Here is a 20,005-nt window from a genome sequence, read left to right on the forward strand (position 1 = left end):
GCGGAAACGCACGTGCCGCCCTAATGGCACACTGACTGCCCCCGCCGTCCGCGTGGCAATTCGGCACGCTGCTTGGGGCGGCAAAAACAGTAGAGCCGGCCCTGATTCTAGGATTAATTCAAGAGAACTTGAGGGCTCTATTACAGAATTTAACAACTTCCAAATGTGTCCTCCTTTTGGATTTGTTGCTTGAGAAAGCATTCATACCTTAGTCTTTATTTAGCTGTCTTCTATGTATTTTTCCTGACATATGCCAAGGGGGTGGTCACCATCCTTGAAATTTAGGTTTACCTGAAAAGAGAAACATAAATCTTACAAAAGTGTCAAATGCATCATGCAAACAAGAGCATAACAAATTTCCAAAGGCAAATTTCCAGGTCATCCTAAGTAAATCAGCAAGGAAATATCTTCAGTACTATAGAGCAAGATACTCGGGGGGAGCGGGGGTCTGAAAATCAGTGGATCCATAAACTCTTGGAAAATTAGGTACACCAGCACTTTCCACAGAAGGTAAGCTTTCCATTTAAAAAAAAAAAAAAAAAAAAAAAAGTGTTTTCCAGGTACAAAGATACCTTAAATGTGAACTGATGCAGTTTTGTTTGCAATCAGCCAGCAACGTTACTACTTAGGAAGTATCAGTTTCCTCCATTCACTTCAACGAGTTGTTAATTTAAATGCCAGACTTGCTGAAATATGACGGATAGATCAGGTCATAGTAGGATAAGCAGCATTTCTGATACAGTGAACAATGAAACACTGCAGAAATGTATTTTTACAGTGAAAACAGCTAATTCTGTTTGTGACTAACAGATAGAGGGAAAATAACTTTCTTGAAGTTCAAAGTGCTGCAGATGCTGCTGGGATCAAGAAGAGAAGCTTAGAAGGTTTAGAAGATCCAGGAAGGAGGAAGGAAACCCCTAGTTCCTGCAGCTCCCACACTCCTGCAACAGCTCACAGTGCTTAGAGATCTTAAATTCAATTAAATGACCCAATGTATATAACTAAACAAGATTATATTCTGCTGTAATTATAAGAGCGCAACACAAAAAGTACTAGAAATAGCATTCCACAAAAACAGCAAGATCTAGATATGCCAATAACTCAATGTTTCTTCAGGTACCTAATCTGATTGCACTAAAGGTCTTCCGTCTAAACCTTGTTCTATTACAGGGCTCGGTAACCTTTGGCACATGGCTCGCCAGTGTAAGCACCCTGGCGGACCGGGCTGTTTACCTGCCGTGTCCGCAGGTTCAGCCAATCGCGGCTCCCACTGGCTGCGTTCGCCGTCCCAGGCCAATGGGGGCTGCAGGAAGCGGCGCGGGCCAAGGGATGTGCTGGCGCCGCTTCCCGCCGCCCCCATTGGCCTGGAGCAGCGAACCGCGGCCAGTGGGAGCCGCAATCAACCGAACCTGTGGACGCGGCAGGTAAACAAACTGGCCCGGCCCACCAGGGTGCTTACCGTGGCGAGCCGCGTGCCAAAGGTTGCCAATCCCTGTTCTATTAGGTGGCTCAATAGCAACAATAACTTTATTAATATTTGAGTTTATCACAGGAGCATATTGTGGTGTAAACATTGGCCTCAGGCTTCAGCCCAAGTCTGAACGTCTACACTGCAATTAAATAGCCCCTTAGCCCGAGTCAGCTGGCACAGGCAAGCCAGCGGGGTTTTAACTGCAGTGTAGACATACCCTTAGCGGTTGAGCAAGGGCCCCCACTCTCAGGGTTCTAGCTCCCTGTTGCCTTTATTGGGTGGAGACCTGCATCCCTCTCCTTCCCGACCACGGATTTCCAGGCTGAAGAAGAGTTCCCTGGCTTCACGGAGTTATTTCCAACAAAAGACAGTATGCCTAAACAGGTGTGCTTGCTTTCTCTTTAGAAACTGTTAATAGTGCAATGCCACAGTTACAAGTTACCACACAGCACTTTCTAAGCAGGCATGTTTATTCTTAGGGCATAAGCACTACAGAGAAAACATATTAAAAACAATACAAGAATCTGCACATATGCTAATAAGCTTACCAGAAATCACCCCAACTGTCTTCAATATGAGCTCTGGCACACACCCCCCCCCCACAGAGGAGTCTCTCTTGTGGTCACAAGTTCAAAACAGCCTTAGCTGAGAACTAGCACCCGCATGAAAAGTTCAGTCCCTCCTTTCTATAGTTTGGAGGTCTTTGAACTGGAGTTTTCAGGAGCAGATAATCTGTAGACAATCGGTTTCTCTTCCATGTAGCCAATAGAGATGATGCTTGTTTATGTTTATATAGAAATGTAAGTAGGCCCAAAAATCTATTTCTTAAAAGTAGGCTTGACAATAGTCAAGCAAGGCCTGGGAAAATAGGAGTAAAGTGAAGTGAGACAATTCGGAGGCAAGCTGAAGATAAGTTAGGACATAGCCAAACATGTAAACAAGTTTTAGACCTAGCTGGCTTTTACAAGTGTTTTAAATAAAATGTTAATATTTTGGAAAATGCTATCTATATTGATAGTTATTTCTATGGCATTTGTGAGATGTTAATTAGGATGACATTTAGTGTTGAAAAGCCAGTGAGAACGTAGAAAATATTTAATTATGGTAGCGGAAATACAGATATGGTAAAAGGTGGATTTAATGCTAATTAATTAAGGGGGGGGGTGTTATATTTTATTATAAAAAGAGAAATACGCTGATTCCAGATTAGGTGCACCCATCCACCATCAAGATACCATTAGAGAAAAGCTTATACCTGTTCTCATTTAGGAAGCGATTACCCCTAAATGCATCAGTTCATCTTAAAATGGGAGTATCAATGCACGTATGGTTATATTGCAATGCCTGTTTATTTTATATATAAGTCGGTTAAGCAAAGTTTTTAATTTGATCACTCATGGCTTCATTCACATTCCTCCAGTAAAATTACATTAAATTATCTCTAATCATCCTGGAGGCTCGAACCTTAAAAAATTCAGTTTGGTTTTATTCCTTATTTTTAAAATATTAATTGGGAACATATAAATCTAAGATTACAATTAGTGCCAAAACCTAGGACTGTGAAGTTTATGACTGAGTGATTTTGGGGTTCATTGGGAAGTGGGAAAGTCAGGAAGACTTTAAAGAGCAGTTCTTGCTTCTCACTTCACTTAGAATCCTTAAGTTTTGTAACACAGTTGCAAGACTGTTTTGAAATAGACTGTGGAATTGTTTTTGTCTCTTGTTAGCAACTGCAGTTAAAATATTTTTAGTGTTATACAAAAGAACTGATTTTGAAATATATGATTTGATTTTTGGTGGTATTAAAAGTTATAGAAACCCCGTACTGGCTCAAGGACATAGATCCGAGACCACCCAAGAACAGCCAGATACCAACAAGCAGTTAAGCTTGGGTCTTGCATCCCCCACAAATTTAAATAGGCTGTAGGGACTGGCCAGAGAGATGGAAGTCTCAGAGGAAAACTAAGGCTGGTGACAGCACACTAGCCTTTGATTCTGGTGCCAAACAGGGGGACAGGGTTGACCGCGTTTCCTACCCCCTTCTTAATTCTGGCTCACAGAGAAGCCAAAGACCCCATATAAGGTAATTTATCACTTATTTAAAAATCCAACCCACAAACAGGTCAAAGACCTCCACAAGGGCATCTTATTCGGCTGCCAAAGAGGTGTTTAAAAAGTTGACCATGTTTCTTCCTTCCGCTTACATTTCCCAGAACTGAAGGGGTGTGTAGGAAATGATCGTGCCTCTCTACCCACACCTGTATTGATTCCAGTCTAGAAAAAAAGACTGAGGACTCTAAGAGGGGTATTTGAAAGATGATAGGTTACCATCATTAAGGCGCACAAACGGATGCTTAGGAAGTTGAAGCACTTTTTCCCTTCATCAGAAAAAAAATTTGATTCCAGTCCAGGGTAACTGAAGACCCTAAATAGGATACTGGGTGGGGATTGATCACCTACCCTTTGATTCTTAAAATAATCTAAAGAATCACTGGGAAACATCCAGTGATTGTGCACCTTCCCTCTACCTGCATTGATTCCAGGCCAAAGAGAATCCAAAGATTCAAATAAGGATATTGGGGAAACTGAGTCAGGTTGCTGACATATGAACTTTAATGTGCCAAGAGTACATAACATTAAAGAAACCAGTTTTTACTCTAGTAAAATGTACTGAATGGGGAATGCCTCTTCAGGATCTAGTGGCACAAGAAATTCTACAAGAAGAGTAAACAAATAATTTAAATGACTTTTGTTAAGTCTTCTATTGCTGGTCATGGGGGAGGTATGGACACCATGGTAAACTTAGCAGACTGGCAAGATCCCTTTGGGTTTGTGTGTACTTTGTTTAAACAAAGGCTAATAATAGCAGAAAGTTAATAGCAAAGATTTAAAGAAAGCAGCAATGACTGTTTGTTGTTACTGTGGACTTCTTTAGAGAGACAGTTTAGGCAAAAAGTAGAGCAACACGAGTTAGTTATAAGGGAGATTAAAAATATTACAAACCAGGCAGAGGACCTCAATGTTGGAGCATCTAATGAATTTGAATAGGATCGTGCCCAAGAGTTAGAGATTCCTTACACAGAGGTAGTTGGCTGAGCTTCGTGCTGTTTTACATGAAGGGAGACAGATTTTTAGTATAGGCACTCCTGTTTTAGAAGATGATTGGATATTTTTGGAAATGAAGGAAGATACTCAGTTTTTAGGGAAGATCTGTCAGAGATTAAACCTGACACTCTGATTTCCCAGGGAGATAAGCCAGAGGAGGAACTGGGACAAAAATAAAGTAGAGTGTTGACCAGGTCCACAACTCAAAGTCTGAGAAATCAAATAGATTCTGACGCAGAGAGCAGCTCAAGTGAAGACAGTTTGGATTGTGATAAAACCTGTGATTTTGTTGCTGGAGCAACGGGGGTTTCTATTCCAGATTTTAGAGCAGATTACCTTGTCCTTGATCCTGTGGGCTAAGTGTTAGCAACACCAAATGCTCCTTCCCTTCAAATTATGAGATTTTTTTTTAACACTGCTAAACAAAGCAACCTGCAATCTAGTACTATTTGTGAAACAGCAAGAGCACTACTAGATAGTTGGAATGGGAGTGGATTTTGTAACCCTTTGTATGTAGAATCTGGTACAGCGCAAGTGTCTCATTTTCAAACCCCCAGCCTATCTTCCCCAGATAGGGTATTAAACAGTAATACCTCAAAAGCGGAAAGGGAAGATCCAGAGGGATCAAATGATGGACATTGTCCTGTGGCAGTAGTGGATGTTAAAACATTGGATTTGGTAGCTAAAAATGTTGATCTGTTTAAAAAGGGTGTTCTAATTGCCCTGAACACTACGAGAACTGTGAGTAATAGTCAAATGTTTCAATCGGATAATAGGTATTGATTCAAGGTTTTACAAATGACGGGGAGCCTTCTTTATGATATGCTCTCCCACCACATTTTCAGTCAGGAGCTAAGGATTTTGCTGAAATGCTGGATAAATTGGAAGAGATTTTATATCCAGTACAGGCTGTGATTGCACAGTTCGCAAATATTAAAAGAAAGAGGTCTCCTCATGCCTATCATGAAAAGATAGCTGTAGCCTGGGATAGCACTAACACGCAAGGGGATGTTGGTTGTCCTGAATAAGTGGATTTGTTAATTAATAATGTTTTGCCTATTAAAAAGAAAGAAGGTTTCCATGTGAACAAGGAATCAACGCTGACCCAAATGTGTGAGCTGATGGCCAAAGCTGCTGAGATAGGCATTGAAGAGACTGTGCAGCCAATGAGGGGTAAAAACAGAAAGCTTCCTGTAGCTGCAGCAGGAGGTGAATGGGTTGAAGCACCCAGCCATGCTCCAGCAACCAAGCCTTGACCAATGCAGTGGAGGTTTGAGACTTCTCAATCTCAGACAAAAAAAAAAGCTGCCAGTCAGCTCCAACATAGGCTCCTGCCAAGGTTTAAAAACCAGAAGCTTAGAGCACAGAAACTCTCTTATGAACCTAATCAGTCCTATGGCCTGTTAAAACCCTAATCCTTCACTAAATCAAGAGTCAAAAACTCCTAAGTCATTTTGGGGGGGGAAGATCAGTGGAGCCTGTGGGCCCCTGCCCAATCTGATTCACTGAATCAATGAGATGAAACAGTAGCAGATATTCGCCATATGAATGTGGCCTTTGTAGCTCAAGTGAAGGAATTGAAGTGGTTACACAAGCAACTGGATCCTAATGAGGAAGAGTAATCAGAAACCCAGTAGCTTCCTCCTCTCTAATGGAATGGGATACCTGGTTTTCTGGATCAGTTAACCAGGCCTGTGACTCCAGAAACTAAGTAAGGTGAGGGGGAGAGTATTCACACATTCACAACCACACCACCAGATTCCATCATGTCATATAATATCCTCCTTATATACAGACAGAGCAGGGAGACTAACTGTATCAGCTCTCATAAGGGGTCACAAGGTAATGTTCATTGTTGATATAGATGCAAATATATCTGTATTATATGACCCTCACCCAGTCATGTCACCATTGGCAGGAAGAGGAGTCATGTTTCTTGAAACCTTTATGAAACAGCCTATCACACCCACTGATAGCCCGCATAGGAGTTTTATGCAGGACTCATGTGTTTGCTCTGGCAAAATTACCAAAACCACAAAGCCTGTTGGGAGCAGATTTTCTGATGAAGCAAAGGTTAATTTTAGATTTGACTAACAAGTTGATTTGTCAAACAGTGGTAAAGGATTTGGGGAAAGAACCCTTTGTGATTCCAGAATTACATGAGCCATGTCCCAAAGAGATATGCATAGCTGGAAGATTATGCAGTTATACTGTATTCAGACACTGTTTGGGTGTACAACTCCTTAACAGACTTTTTACTCTTTTGGCTTAGAAGTGGTTTTACCTCTACTGATGGCTCCATGATAAAATACCCCATTTTAGTATCTAATATGGTTGAGTTAGCCTTTTGTTTACAAAAGCCCCTTTTGATTAAAAAGGCTAAGGCTCACAGTAAAACTGATCCATGTGCCATCCAAAAACAGAAACCAGACTGGCTGGCTAAGTAAGGAGCAGCAGGAAAAGATCTGTCAGTGTGTAATCAATTATAGTAAAAGACATCCTTAATCAAGCACCTGTGGCCTCCTAAAAGGAAAGGGTTCAGGATGTTATTCCAAATCTAAGAGAATTCAAGAAATTCTCTTAAATTTGGAATAACATCCTGAACCTTGACATGGCTGGATCAGGTTTTCAGTCAGACTATTTAATAAATGTCTGGGTTAATGACCCAAGGAGTTGTAGGTGCAGGCTGGATTGGGAATAATGCTCTGCCTGAGAATTCACCTTACAAATCCTTTGAAGGAAATTTTGAAATAATTGATGGGATTGGAATGTACACCAAAGATGTGGGTGGTGCCTACAGCTCTAAGAAGAGAGCTCATCCGTTTGGTTCAGGATTCCCCCATGGGAAGACATCAGGGAACTGAAAAGACCCTCCAACAGTTGTCCACTCTAGGATGGTGGCTCACTATGAGGGAAGATATTCATGAATATTGACAGTCTTGTCTTGTTTGTGCTCAAGTTAATCCCACACCAGGAAAAAGAAATACTCTTTCAAGGTCACAAAGGCATGAGGTCCTTGATATACCTTACCAAACAAGGTTATAGGATCCCTGCCAATTACTCAGAAGGGGGAAAAAATTGTTTGTGATCGATTCCTTTTTAAAATTATTGGAAGCTTTCCCCAGGTAAACCAATACAGCACTAGTCTCGGCTAAAGTTCTGGTACTACAGGTGAATCTTCCATGGTGATCAATCAGGCCTCGCAGCACGATGGAGAGATACCCCTTCCCGCTGATAAAGTCTTTCTATACTGCAACTGGGAGGTGTGATTGCAGCATGTGTAAACATACCCGAACTAACTTTGATCTAGCTAGGTCTAAAGTGGCTCAAACTTTATGATGTTCCCAGGTTATGCTGCCACGGCTTCACTACTATTGTTATTTGAGCCACTTTTGATCTAGCTAGATCAGGGGTTCTCAAACTGGGGGTCAGAACCCCTCAGGGGGTCATGAGGTTATTACATGGGGGGGTCGCAAGCTGTCAGCCTCCACCCCAAACCCCGCTTTGCCGCCAGCATTTATAATGGTGTTAAATATATAAACAAGTGTTTTTAATTTATAAGGGGGGGGTCACACTCAGAGGCTTGCTATGTGAAAGAGGTCACCAGTACAAAAGTTTCAGAACCACTGAGCTAGAGCAAAGCTAGCTTAGGTATGTCTACACATCCTGCAATCACACCTCCCAATTGCAATGCAGACATATCCAAAGATTTTGGCGCGATGTGGTTGGCGTAGAATAGGAATGTGTGTCCCATCAATAGCCACAGTTGGGAACCCCATCTATGCAAAGCCATCAATAACCTCCTGTGCATTGCCAAACTAAGCCATGCAGTACCTCATTTTGGCATCAAGTGGGCAGAATTTATGTATCCCTAACCTATTAAACTACTTGTATTCTTCTCAAGGAACAGCCATTACAAATAATTTACCCCAAAAATTATACAGCAGAGCAGTATTTCCCACTTACCAATATCTCTTAAGAGAAAAACATTTAGATAAAGATACATTTTAAAATATCCATAGGTCTGAATTAAGGATTAAATTAACTTTATTTTCTCTGGTAAATGGTGGTTTTATTATGCTGGCCACTTGAGATTTGGAGAATCCTGTTAACTTCCCTGCTTTTAAATGTTTTGATTTTGCAATTGATACGAGAGGTAAGCACATCATCACTCACCAGTCTTAACTTGCTTTAGAAACACTCTCTTCTGAGACTAATATAGAAATGGGGCCAAATGTGTAAAAGCCAAGTAATGAAGGAGGATGGGGGGAAAGAGACTCAGATTTTTGCTAAAGTCCCTGAGGAAATCCTACACATGTGGGATAGATTCCCATAGATGGCCATGGCTGGAAATGACACTAATTTTATGGGCTCAGTCTGGCTTCTAGATAATATCTCATCACCACAAGCCATTTTTAAAACAAATGATAATGCTGCCCAAGACAGACCCAAGACTGGAATAACAGAGTTGCTTGTCAAATTTGATGTGCACTGGCAGAACTGCATATGGAAACCTGACAATCTCTTACCCCACCAATACCTCACTCTAAACAATACTTGATACTGGAGATTGACAAAATCCACTTGCTAGGGGCTAGTGTGATGCTATCTCTAGTGAGTATAAGGGCCTATGCTATACTTTTCTGGAAAATTGCAGTATTCATTTAAAATACTGAATTTCTAGCTCTTATGGTTAAAAATAACCTTACAAATGTAAACCAATACATTGTTGTCTCCTGAGTTTGCACGGACTATGCTCAGTGCTTTGCCAAGCAGAAGTGGAAAATTAACACAACTGATAGATTTCATTGACAGTATTCAGTGTGATTGTTAAAAGTCATTTCAGTTTCACACTGCTGACTTTTCTGAGACAGCTATGAGTAGAGGCAGAGTCAAAGTCAAACTGGAGTTACTCACTTTTTTGGGGGTGGTTGTCTCTTGTAGCAGGAACTCCCTTGCTTCCACCACTCCTTGCATCAGTCATTATATAGTCAACTTCAAAGTGACAGCATAAATTATGTATATGTTAGTTAGAATGACTTCTTTTTTCAAATAAGTATCATTACAATATATCTTGTTACAGATTCAGCATTCTGGACTTATTTGCATACACTGGACAACATAGCGAAGAAAGTAGTAAAGTATTAAGGACAACTTCAGATCCTGGGTCACTGTCAGTTAACCAAAATTAAGTCTCCTTATTAGTCATTTCAAATATATGGTTTCTAGTGATTTTTAGGGGATTTCAAAGGTTAATTCCAAAATTTGTCCCATTTCCTCTTACAAATACTTACCAACATTACATGGAAAGAGTGCAGTACTGCTACAATTTTACTTTCTAAACATGATTTCCTACCTGTGTTTGAGCACAGTCATATATTATTTGTAAGTAGATAATGCAAACCTAAAATAAAAATCACCGACTCGCAAGGAATCTAATGCTTTATAATCAGTAACACCAACAAATAATAAGCAAAGACATCCTAGTCATGCAAACATACAAATCAAATCCAAAACAAATAATAAATTCAACTAAAATACAACCAAATTTAACCCAGACACTTGAAATTTTTGACTGAATAGTTTATTCACTGAAAAATATAGTTTCAGGTCACCAAAGCTAGTTGCAAATTTGAAAAAACTGGGTGGGCTAGATTCACAGAAAGAGTGAGGATGTCTCTGTTGCCCAAGGTTAGGGCACTCACTTAAGAGGGGGAAGACCCCAGCTCCAGACTCTGCTCCTTAGCAGGAATTCATGTCTGGGTTTCTCACATCCCAGGTGAGTGCCTTAACCACTAGGCTATTAGTACAAAGGAAGACCTGACATCACCAGTTTTATTAATCTAACCCTTCATTTCCTTTGCTTTTATTTTAAAAAGCCAAAGGTTAAAAATGCCCCCAAAACAAAATGGAATATTCCATTTAACATTCCATTCCTTTTTCAATTCACAAAAAAATTCCAATTGGTTTTAGTCAAGCTGAATTTCTGTTTTTTTTGGAACTGTCTGTGAACCAAAAAAATCAGTTTTTCCCCACAGCTGTACTAGACACTGAGTTTCCAGACTCAAAACCTAGTATTCTACTGTTTACGAGAGCAAGCACTGTATCCAAATTTGTGGTTCCCGACAAGAAATGCGGCAGTTCCTATTAACAATTGAGACATACTACACTGAAGTCAGAGCAGAAGCAGAGCTGCTCTCTGTAAATCAAAGTAGCAATTCACAAGGTGACAAAATACACAACTTTGAAAACTTGACAGTGTTAGTATCTGTTTGCACATATCCACTATTTCCCTAAACATCTTTTTACATGATATTCTTTACCATTAGAGAAATCCAGTTTGATTGGTAAATAGCATTTGGGGACAACGGTAAGAAATTGGTCTAGAAACTAACATCAAATACTGAAATATGAAAACGAAAAAGCCTGGTTTCAGAAAGAAGCTAAATTTCAACTGATTTAATGGCATCTATTCCAAAATAAAACAGTCACAGAGACACTAATTCCTGTCACCCCACCTCCATATTGCCTTGTACAGATGAGAAGTTCAAAAAAGCTCAAGAAATGGCATCTATTTTTGTGAAATTATTTATAAGGGCCAGTCCCTAATCAAATCAGTTAATGCATTCTTCTGTTGGTGATGCACCCTATCCTACATAATTTCACTTGCCACTAATTTGACAGGCAAGGTGATGTAAGCATGTAGTAAATTAATTAACCCCTGCACACAAGGATAAGCAGATAGATACCCTGGAGCTTCACACCCAGGAGATATGTAACAACCCACAGGGCTGTAGCTTACGGCAGTGGTTTTCAACCTGTGGTCCAAGGACCCCTGAGAGTCTGCAGACTATGTCTATGATTTCCAAATAGGTCCGTACCACTATCTGAAATTTGTTAGGGCTCTGCAAATGAAAAAAGGTAGAAATCCACTGGCTTCCAGAGGTGCTGGAACAATTTGTATAGTGGGGGTGCTGAGAGCCATTGAGCCAAACCTGTAAACCCACCCTATCTATATACGATGGGAACCACTTCAAGCCAGGGGGTGCAGGTCACCCCTAGTGCCAGCACCTATGCTAACTTCTGGCATCCAGAGGCGTTTCTCAGCCAGCCTGCTTTCAACTAGATCACAACAGTCCCTGCAGAGGCTGCAGCAGGAGAAGCTCTGCTGCAGATGCTGCAAGGTCTCAGGGCAGCCCCCCTGCCCGCGCTCCACAACTGCTCTAAGGGCTCCCGCTGCTTCCCGGGAGCCCAGGCACTGGGGGCTTCTCTTGGGGGGGTGAGGAAGGAGGGTGTTCAAGGGAGAGGAGCGGCGGGGCAGAGTTAGTGAGCAAGGCTGGGGCCAGCCCGGCTCTGGTTCACCCGCACCCGGGGCTCGGCAGAGACGCCGCCTCCCCAAACCCCGGGCGGCTCCCCCGGCGCTGCGAGCTCCCAGCCCCGCCATCCCCTTACCTCCGCCAGCTCCGTCCGGGCCCCGCCGGCAGCACCAGCCCGGCTAGCTGCGGCCCGGGACACTCCGCAAGCAGGCGCGCTCCGCCCCCACTGAGCAAGAAGCCCGGCCCCGCCCCAGCCCGGAACGAGCGTCCCTCCCGCACCAGGCGGCCCCCGCGGGCTGCGCTCTAGGTCCTCAGCCCGGCCGCGGCGCCGGCCCCGCCACCGCCCGGCAGCCGTGCACGGAGCACCCCAGAGTGGGGGCATCGCTGCGTGGAGGGCCCAGCCCGTCCCTGGCCCTGCGCCCCGCACTCAGGTACCTCACGCCAGTCCAGGCTGAGGGCGCTGAATTGTTCCCAGCCCTTCACTAGGCGGAGCTGAGTTTAAGTGCAGCTCAGGCGGGCAGGGAAAAGCAGGAGCTCCACAGCCCAGAGGCTAGAAGGGGGGAAGATCTGCTTCCTGCCCCTGGCTGCTGCGTCTGTTTCCCCTCCTTCCTTTCCTCCCCAAACTGCTTCTCCCTCACCCCACAGGCTGCCCCCTTGCATCCAATGCAGCCCAGTCCCATCCACCCCTCCCCTGTAATGCTACACTTCCACTTCTATAAGTGGAAGGCAGAGCATCTGCTCCCCTTATGATGTTATATGAATAAAAACATGACTAGGCTTGGCACGATTTGATTTGTATCCGATAAATGACAGTTTCACTTAGGGTGACCAGATGTCCCGATTTTATAGGGACAGTCCCGATTTTTGGGTCTTTTTCTTATATAGGATCCTATTACCCCCCGTCCCAATTTTTCACATTTGCTGTCTGATCACCCTAGTTTCACTGAATGCAGGGGAGTTGTAGCCCTGTTGGGCCCAGGATATTAAAGAGACAAGGTGAGTGAGGTAAGATCTGTTGGACCAATTTTTCACTGTACACACACAAACTGATAAAAAATATTTCTGTCTCTAATAATCCAACCTGACAGATGGCAAAGAAAGAAAAATGCTTCTTGAGTAATTATCAGTTTGATTTAAGGATATTTAGCCTTGGTCTACTTTTAAATTTTAGGTCAACCTGGGTACATCGCTTCAGGGGATGAGTGTGAAAAATTCACAGAAAAAAAAAAAGTTCTTGTGTCCTCGGAGCTACTGCTGCTCAGGGAAGTGGATTACCCACATTAACATAGACAACATCTACACTACAGTGTTACAAGAGTAGCTCCCATAGTGTAGACATGTCCTTACTTTGTATGGTTTGACATGTGATGTTGACAGTTTGTGTTTTAACAGTTATAAAGATTTATCTTTTTGAATCTCAACACCTATTTTCATTAAATAATTGTCTGACACCCCCCCCAATAATTTCCCACAACTGTGAAAAAGTTAATAAAAATCTTTTAAAATGTTTAAAAATAAACATTGATATTATTCATTGAAATTATAAAAAATAAAATTGAATTCTGTCAAGCCTAAATATGACACACAGTGGGGAATGCTTATTAAACAGACTTTACTAAGAGTGCTCAGCTTACTTCAAAGACCCAGAAACCCCCTGTGTAGAACTAGATACTTACAATTAACTAATGGCAAGTTAGGTTGTAAGAACACAGAACTTTCTGCATCAATTGGACACATGCATGCGGAGGATTGACTGCCAAAAAATATCTCCAACAATTCTAAGAAATTTCCTCAGTAGTGTAAGACAGTGATTGAAAAGTGATTTCCACCCTCGCTGCATCATTTGTCCGTGGCACAGTGGACTCGTATTACAATACACCTCCACTGTTATTGTCAGTAACTTCACACCAAGAATCAGTCAATACTTCAAGTGACCCTATTTTCAAAATAAAAAAGTGGAACACTTGTTTGGCATTTCTTTTTAGAGTCACGAAACGAAAGTCATACTAAAGGCAAAAGTACACTGTACAAAACAAAAGTGTGCTATCGTCACTGCCAGCTTGTGACTCAACAGTGATATTTGCATTTCTCTCCTGGTGACGGATTTTTCTTGGTAAGAGTGTTCTAAATAAAATCATAAAACTCAAGAACAATTTTTATAGTGTCTGCTCTCGTTCAACTTGTCTGTTCACTTTATGCCTGTCTTTTCATACTGGCCCAGTACCCTACTATGTGTCATCAATCTGTTGCAAGTGGACCCAGTTTCTATGTCCCACATGCTTCCAAACCAACGGGGTAGAGTCTAGTCACTGTTTCTAGCTTTGAGGCTCCAGGGCACACTCTCTCTCTCTCTGACCTCTTGTCTGACACCCTTCCTTGGGATGTCACCATCCACCCACCCTAGATCCCTAAACCAGTGTTTGAGACCTCCCTGCCCCCCCCCCCACCGTCACTTACAACTGCTCCCTCGAACCCTACCTAGATTGTGGACACTGGACTTCTAGTTTAACCCCTTCAGGGACAACATAGTAGGAAAGCAAGGAGCACAGGCTTAGCAAAAGAATCTTAACCACAGAAACTTTACTCTTCTAGCACTCAAGAGTTACAGACCTTTGAAAATAACAAAGGATTTGACATCCATGCTCCCCATGTCTGTGTTGACCCCTTTTGTGAATCTCAGGTTTGTCAGCATTTCAGGGTAGGCAGAGTCCCTCCTATCCTCTCTCTCCTGCAAGTTCTTTTTTATGTGGGGTGATGGTAGGCCCCCTACTCAGAGCAGAACCCCAGTCTTAAATAGGGCCTACAGAGCTAAGCCATGTGCTCAGACTGAAGCTACAGACCCACCACTCATGCTTTCCCCTTCCCCACTGCAGGTCCTGGTATAGAAAACCCATTGTACAAGGGGAGTGGGCCAGCTGTTGAGAGACAACCAGAGTCATTGCCCCAGATTGCAGTCTTGAAGGTTCTTGGTTGTTAGTCCTTCAACAAGGTGTCAAGCATCTTTCCCAGACAGGGTGGCTGCCTGGAATGCAGTACAATAGTTATCATTGACCAGGCCCGTGCTTCGGCAGTAGCAGTGTCCACTATTTCCACCCATAGACTTAGACATATCTCACTGTCACAATAAGTACAGAGCAGATTCTACTCTGCATAGCAATACATGTTGAACAGATGTTTTGTAAGGGTTTTTTTTTTTAAATGGGTTGATTGACTAAAGGAAAAAACTGAATATTTTAGATACCCCAAAAGAAGTTTCAGGGACCTGCACATCTTATGAAAAAACAAGACATATGATCACTTTTATTAACGTGCCCCACCTCAGTTCCAGACGCTTGTGTTCATTATGGTATTCTTTTCAGGTTGCTTTGTTTTCCACTGTGACCAGAGTGCCAGGGGAGCAGCACTGAGGTCACTCAATAAGGGTGAACTGCAAAGAATGGGGCAGACAATCCCCAAAGCTGGTGGATATTCCAATACTTAGATTTACCAAACCAGCACAAAACAGCTTCTATAATACCTCACTGGCCACCCAGAAGCCAACAACACAGTTCCCTTAAAGCAACTCAGCCTTGGGCCTCCACCCAGACACACAAGTCAAATATGATGAGGATTACTGAAAATCTTATTCATCATACAAGAAAGTTCTACCACTCCCAAAAGATCGGACACATTACCTCCCAGGTTAATGAATATTCCAGATCTTACCCAAATACACGCTTACAGACAATCCTTATTAACTAAACTAGAATTTATTTAAAAAGAAAAGAATACAGACATGAGTACAGTTCTGAGATCAGATTCATAGCAGAGATGGTGAGCTTTGTAGCTGCAAAGAGTTCTTTCAGAATTAGTCCATAGGTTATAGTTCAATGTTCAGATTCAGGGTGATCCAGATTAAGACTGGAGATCTCACACTTATGACTTAAGCTTCCCCTGTATAAAGCATCAAGCAGATCTGAGATAAAAAGGATCAGGACCCAAGGGGTTTTTATACAGTTCCAGGCCTTCTCTTGACAGGTTGGAGTCCTTAGGTGAACAATAGGCAATCATGGAAACTTTGAAGAAGACCTATTTCCTAAGCATCACTGGTAATTAGCTACACAGATTAACATAAGGCATTTTATCCACTAGGCAGTTTACCACAAACTTTAAAGAGACATATAGACAATGACATTATTTCTCCCAAGATTCATCTAAATGTTAATATTCCCTTTTGATCTCTGAATCAATACCTATAGTGACAGACAGGAACGGTCAGTTTACATGGCTAACATCTAACAAGATCTATGTACACACATACAATTAGTATCACCTCTAATTCTCTAACAATACAGGTTTGCACTTCAAAGTTCTAGGGTCATTCCTTGTTAGATGGGCATAGTACCATTTATATACTTTTCTAACATGTCTCTAAAGGTTGACTCTGGATTATTTAGCCTGCAAGCCGCTTAACCCTTTCTGGCCATGTGTCACACACTATAAGATTCGTGGCTACCACTGTTATATAATTGCAACGATGATTTGCATGGTTATACTCCAATCAGATAACATCACATCCACTTATTTTCAGCTCTCCAGTTCAGACTTTTGTAGGACTGTTCTGCTTATCTCTTGACTCTGGTATTTTCAGCTGTCAGGGTTTTGTCTGAACTAAATGGATAGATCTGGAACATAAGGTCCAGCACCTAGGAACTCTATAGCCTTGCTTATTACAACATGATTGAATTGATCCAAAATATTTGCTTTCTTGGCTCTATAACTGCGCTGTATAGGTAAGCGGTCAGTGCTTGAATCACTGTTGGTAACCAAATATTGTTGGTTTAGAGACAAAGAGAATCTCCTGAGTCAGATCCATGAATGGTTCCAGGGCTTGAATTTGTCTCTGTAAGACTTCACTGAAGTGGAGTCAATGGTTTGATGCCAAGATCATCGGGGGGAGTACTGAGACCTTTATTATCCACCAGGCAACTCACTATGTTGAAATTGGAATTCCACAATTTCTTTGGCTGTTAACAGACATTCAAGATCTAATTCTATTTTGTATGCTGTGAAGCTTGGAAACAACAGAACCATAGGTGCTGGAATTAGGAGTGCTACAGCACGCTCTGGCTTGAAGTGGTTCCCATTATATACAGGGTATAGTTTGATTCAATGGCTCTCAGCACCCAATATACAAATTGTTTCAGCACCCCTGAACAGAGCTCTGGCCTGGTAGTTGGGGAGGGGTGGCATCCACTTAGGTGTGGGCCCACTGCTCTATCTGGGCATGTACCTTTCTGACACCCCTCCTTCCCTGGTAGAGAATTGGGTCAAAATCAAGGCCAGGGTGGCTGATTGATGGCAGAGGTGAATGGGGCTGCTGCAGTGCCTTCCGTTTGGGGTAGTGCACTGTTGCTCAACCAGCTTGTCCTGTCCATGACCTGGCATCAGTTCAACACCCTGACTCTACAACAGGGAACTCTGGCCAGCCTCCAGAAGATGATGCTGGAGTCTTTTTGGCCAGGGCTGCACTGGGTCTCTGCAGGTGTCCTGAGCTTCCCCGGGAGGAAGGGTGGACAGGGCTTGATCTATATCCACAGCTAGGTCCATGCCTTCTGCCTTCAGGCCCTGCAAAGACTCTCAGTGCTGGTGGTCTAGCATGGAGCATGCTGGTGCAACACCTTCCTCTGCCACTTCCCAGGGCTCTGATACAACTGGCAACTCTTTTCTTCACCCGAGAGGTCTCCCCCAAGACCTCTCTGAGCTGCTGGTCTTTTACCAGGACCTCCTCAGGACCTGGAAGCTAGTTTCAGTGACCAGGTCCATAGTGACCACCAAAGGGGAGGACCTCCGAGTAGAACCCCTGCTACACAACCCCCTTCTCTGTGTGCAGGTGGTGGAGTCCCCCTTGGTGCGGCAGAGGTTGGTCCTAGTTGGTACCACCATAATTGGAGATCATCTAGGCTAGGGTGGACACCTGCGCATCCCATGTTATGTGCTCCAGGAGGTGAGGGCAGCCTTGACTCTTGCTGCTCTTGCTTTCCTCGAGTGGGTCCTGCGGGCAGGTGCACCCCACCCACCTCTCATCCCTGGCCCTCCAGACCTCATCATCAGGCCCCTGCCTGGGAGCCTCCCTAGCCACCCCCGACATCACCTGAGCCAATTGCACGGGAGCCAGCTGGTCCACCTCCAAACTGTGCCCAGAGAGCATCTGTACATGCTTGTGCTTCACACTATCCAATCATGTCCTGCCCCAACACCAAGTAGTGGGATGTGCTGCCCCCTGAGGGGGGCGAGGAACCCCATTGGGCCACTCTGTACTCCAGTCTGGTTCCATGGCCTGCTGGGGATATTAGTTGGCGGCTCCTTCACAGAGTCATGAGCATTTACCTGGCATAGTTCACAAACTCCCCTGGCACCTTTGCCTTTTGCAGTTGGAGGGAGACCCTGGCGCACATCTTTGTAGAGTGGATCAGGTTGCAGCCCCTTTTCTGGCTTTTCCAGAACCTCTTCCTGAGGTTCTGGCTGCACTTCTCCCTGCACCTCCTGATCCACGCATACACCATTCATGGCCCCACAAAGTCATGGGACTTCCTTGTCAGCCTTCTCCTGGTGCTGGCCAGTACAGCCATCCATCACACCAGGAGGAGGAAGCTGAACAGGGGGGTACTCTGCGACTGTGGGGCCTATTTCTGGTCCCTTATTTGATTACACCTCCAGGCAGAGTTCCTCTGAGTAGTGTTCACTGACTCCCTGGACACTTTTGAGGAGCAGTGGGCACTGCCAGGGATTCTCTGTTCAGTGTCCCGCTCTGGATCCCTAATTCTTTACCTCTGAATTCACCCCCATTCCTGTTTTTTTTTTTCATTTGTTGTCCCCCATAATCAATTGATGCCTTGGTCCAGTGATTCCTTCCCCTTAAAAGGAGGCTTTTAGTGGTTCTACACTTGCTCATCCACCCAGTACTTTAAATAGTACTAACTCCCAGTGTGGACACCTAGGGTATGTCTCCACTGCAATTAAAAACCCGCAGCTGGCCCATGCCAACTGAGTCAGTCTCCCAGGGCTCTAAGGGCTGTTTAATTGCTGTGTGGACATTTGGGCTTGGGCTGGACCCAGGGCCGGCGGTTCCATTTAGGCAACCTAGGCGGTCGCCTAGGGCAGCAGGATTTGGGGGGCGGCATTTTGCCGCCCTCAGCGGCAATTCTGCGGTGGAGGGTCCTGCCGCGCTCCGGGTCTTCGGCAGAAATTCTGCGGCGGGTCCTTCACTTGCTCCGGGACCCGAAGACCGGGAGCGCGGAAGGACCCCCTGCCTAGGGCGGCAAAAACCCTGGCACCACTCCTGGCTGGACCCTGCAGTTTTAGTCATGCTGATGTTTCTCAATACAAATAGTTTACCTTAACTGAACCAGGGTAAATGAGGAACTGATTTTAGGGCCCTTATTCAGCATTCTAAAAAGGATTAATTTTTGCCAGAAAAAGAGGAAGAGAGATACAGGGGACAAAAGAGCTGTTCAGGGGAGGGATAATGGAAATAGAGACACACACATATAAATGTCATTGAGGAGGAGATGGTGCATTGCTGCAATATAATCAAGACTTGTGCCAGAATATAGCTTTTGACACAAATTGTCCAAAGCCATAATATGATCTTTAAATAAAACTTAATTTTCCTCCTCTGAGAAATGGATTGTTTTTTAATATGAGATAAAGTTGTATTGTGGTTTCTAGATACATTCAAAAATCACCTATAATGCAACCTAGATGGAGCTACTATAAGGTGGGTGCAAAACTGGTTGGAAAACCGTTCCCTGAGAGTAGTTATGAGTTGTTCACAGTCATGCTGGAAGGGCATAACGAGTGGGGTCCCACAAGGATCAGTTCTGGGTCCGGTTCTGTTCAATATCTTCATCAATGATTTAGATAATGGCATAGAGAGTACACTTATAAAGTTTGTGGACGATACCAAGCTGGGAGGGGTTGCAAGTGCTTTGGAGGATAGGATTAAAATTCAAAGTGATCTGGACAAACTGGAGAAATGGTCTGAAGTAAATAGGATGAAATTCAATAAGGACAAATGCACAGTAAGAGTCATTCATATTTCACAATCATTGCTTATGTAAATGTGGAAAAT

At 43.5% G+C, this 20,005-nt stretch overlaps 1 long non-coding RNA gene across 2 annotated transcripts in view; it reads right to left on the minus strand.

Moving 5' to 3' along the window:
- Positions 1–207: 207 nt before the first annotated feature.
- LOC112109696 overlaps positions 208–20,005 on the minus strand; it is a 36,958-nt gene continuing 17,160 nt past the window's right edge. For both annotated transcript variants that reach the window (XR_002908336.1, XR_002908338.1), the window contains exons 3-4: positions 9,494–9,571; positions 208–291 (exon numbers count right to left, since the gene is read on the minus strand). This is a non-coding gene — a long non-coding RNA (uncharacterized LOC112109696). The remainder of the gene's footprint in view (positions 292–9,493; positions 9,572–20,005) is intronic.

The sequence above is a fragment of the Terrapene carolina genome, unplaced genomic scaffold, assembly GCF_002925995.2.
Source record: "Terrapene carolina triunguis isolate 2854851 unplaced genomic scaffold, T_m_triunguis-2.0 Scaffold21, whole genome shotgun sequence".
Lineage (NCBI taxonomy): Eukaryota > Metazoa > Chordata > Testudines > Emydidae > Terrapene > Terrapene triunguis.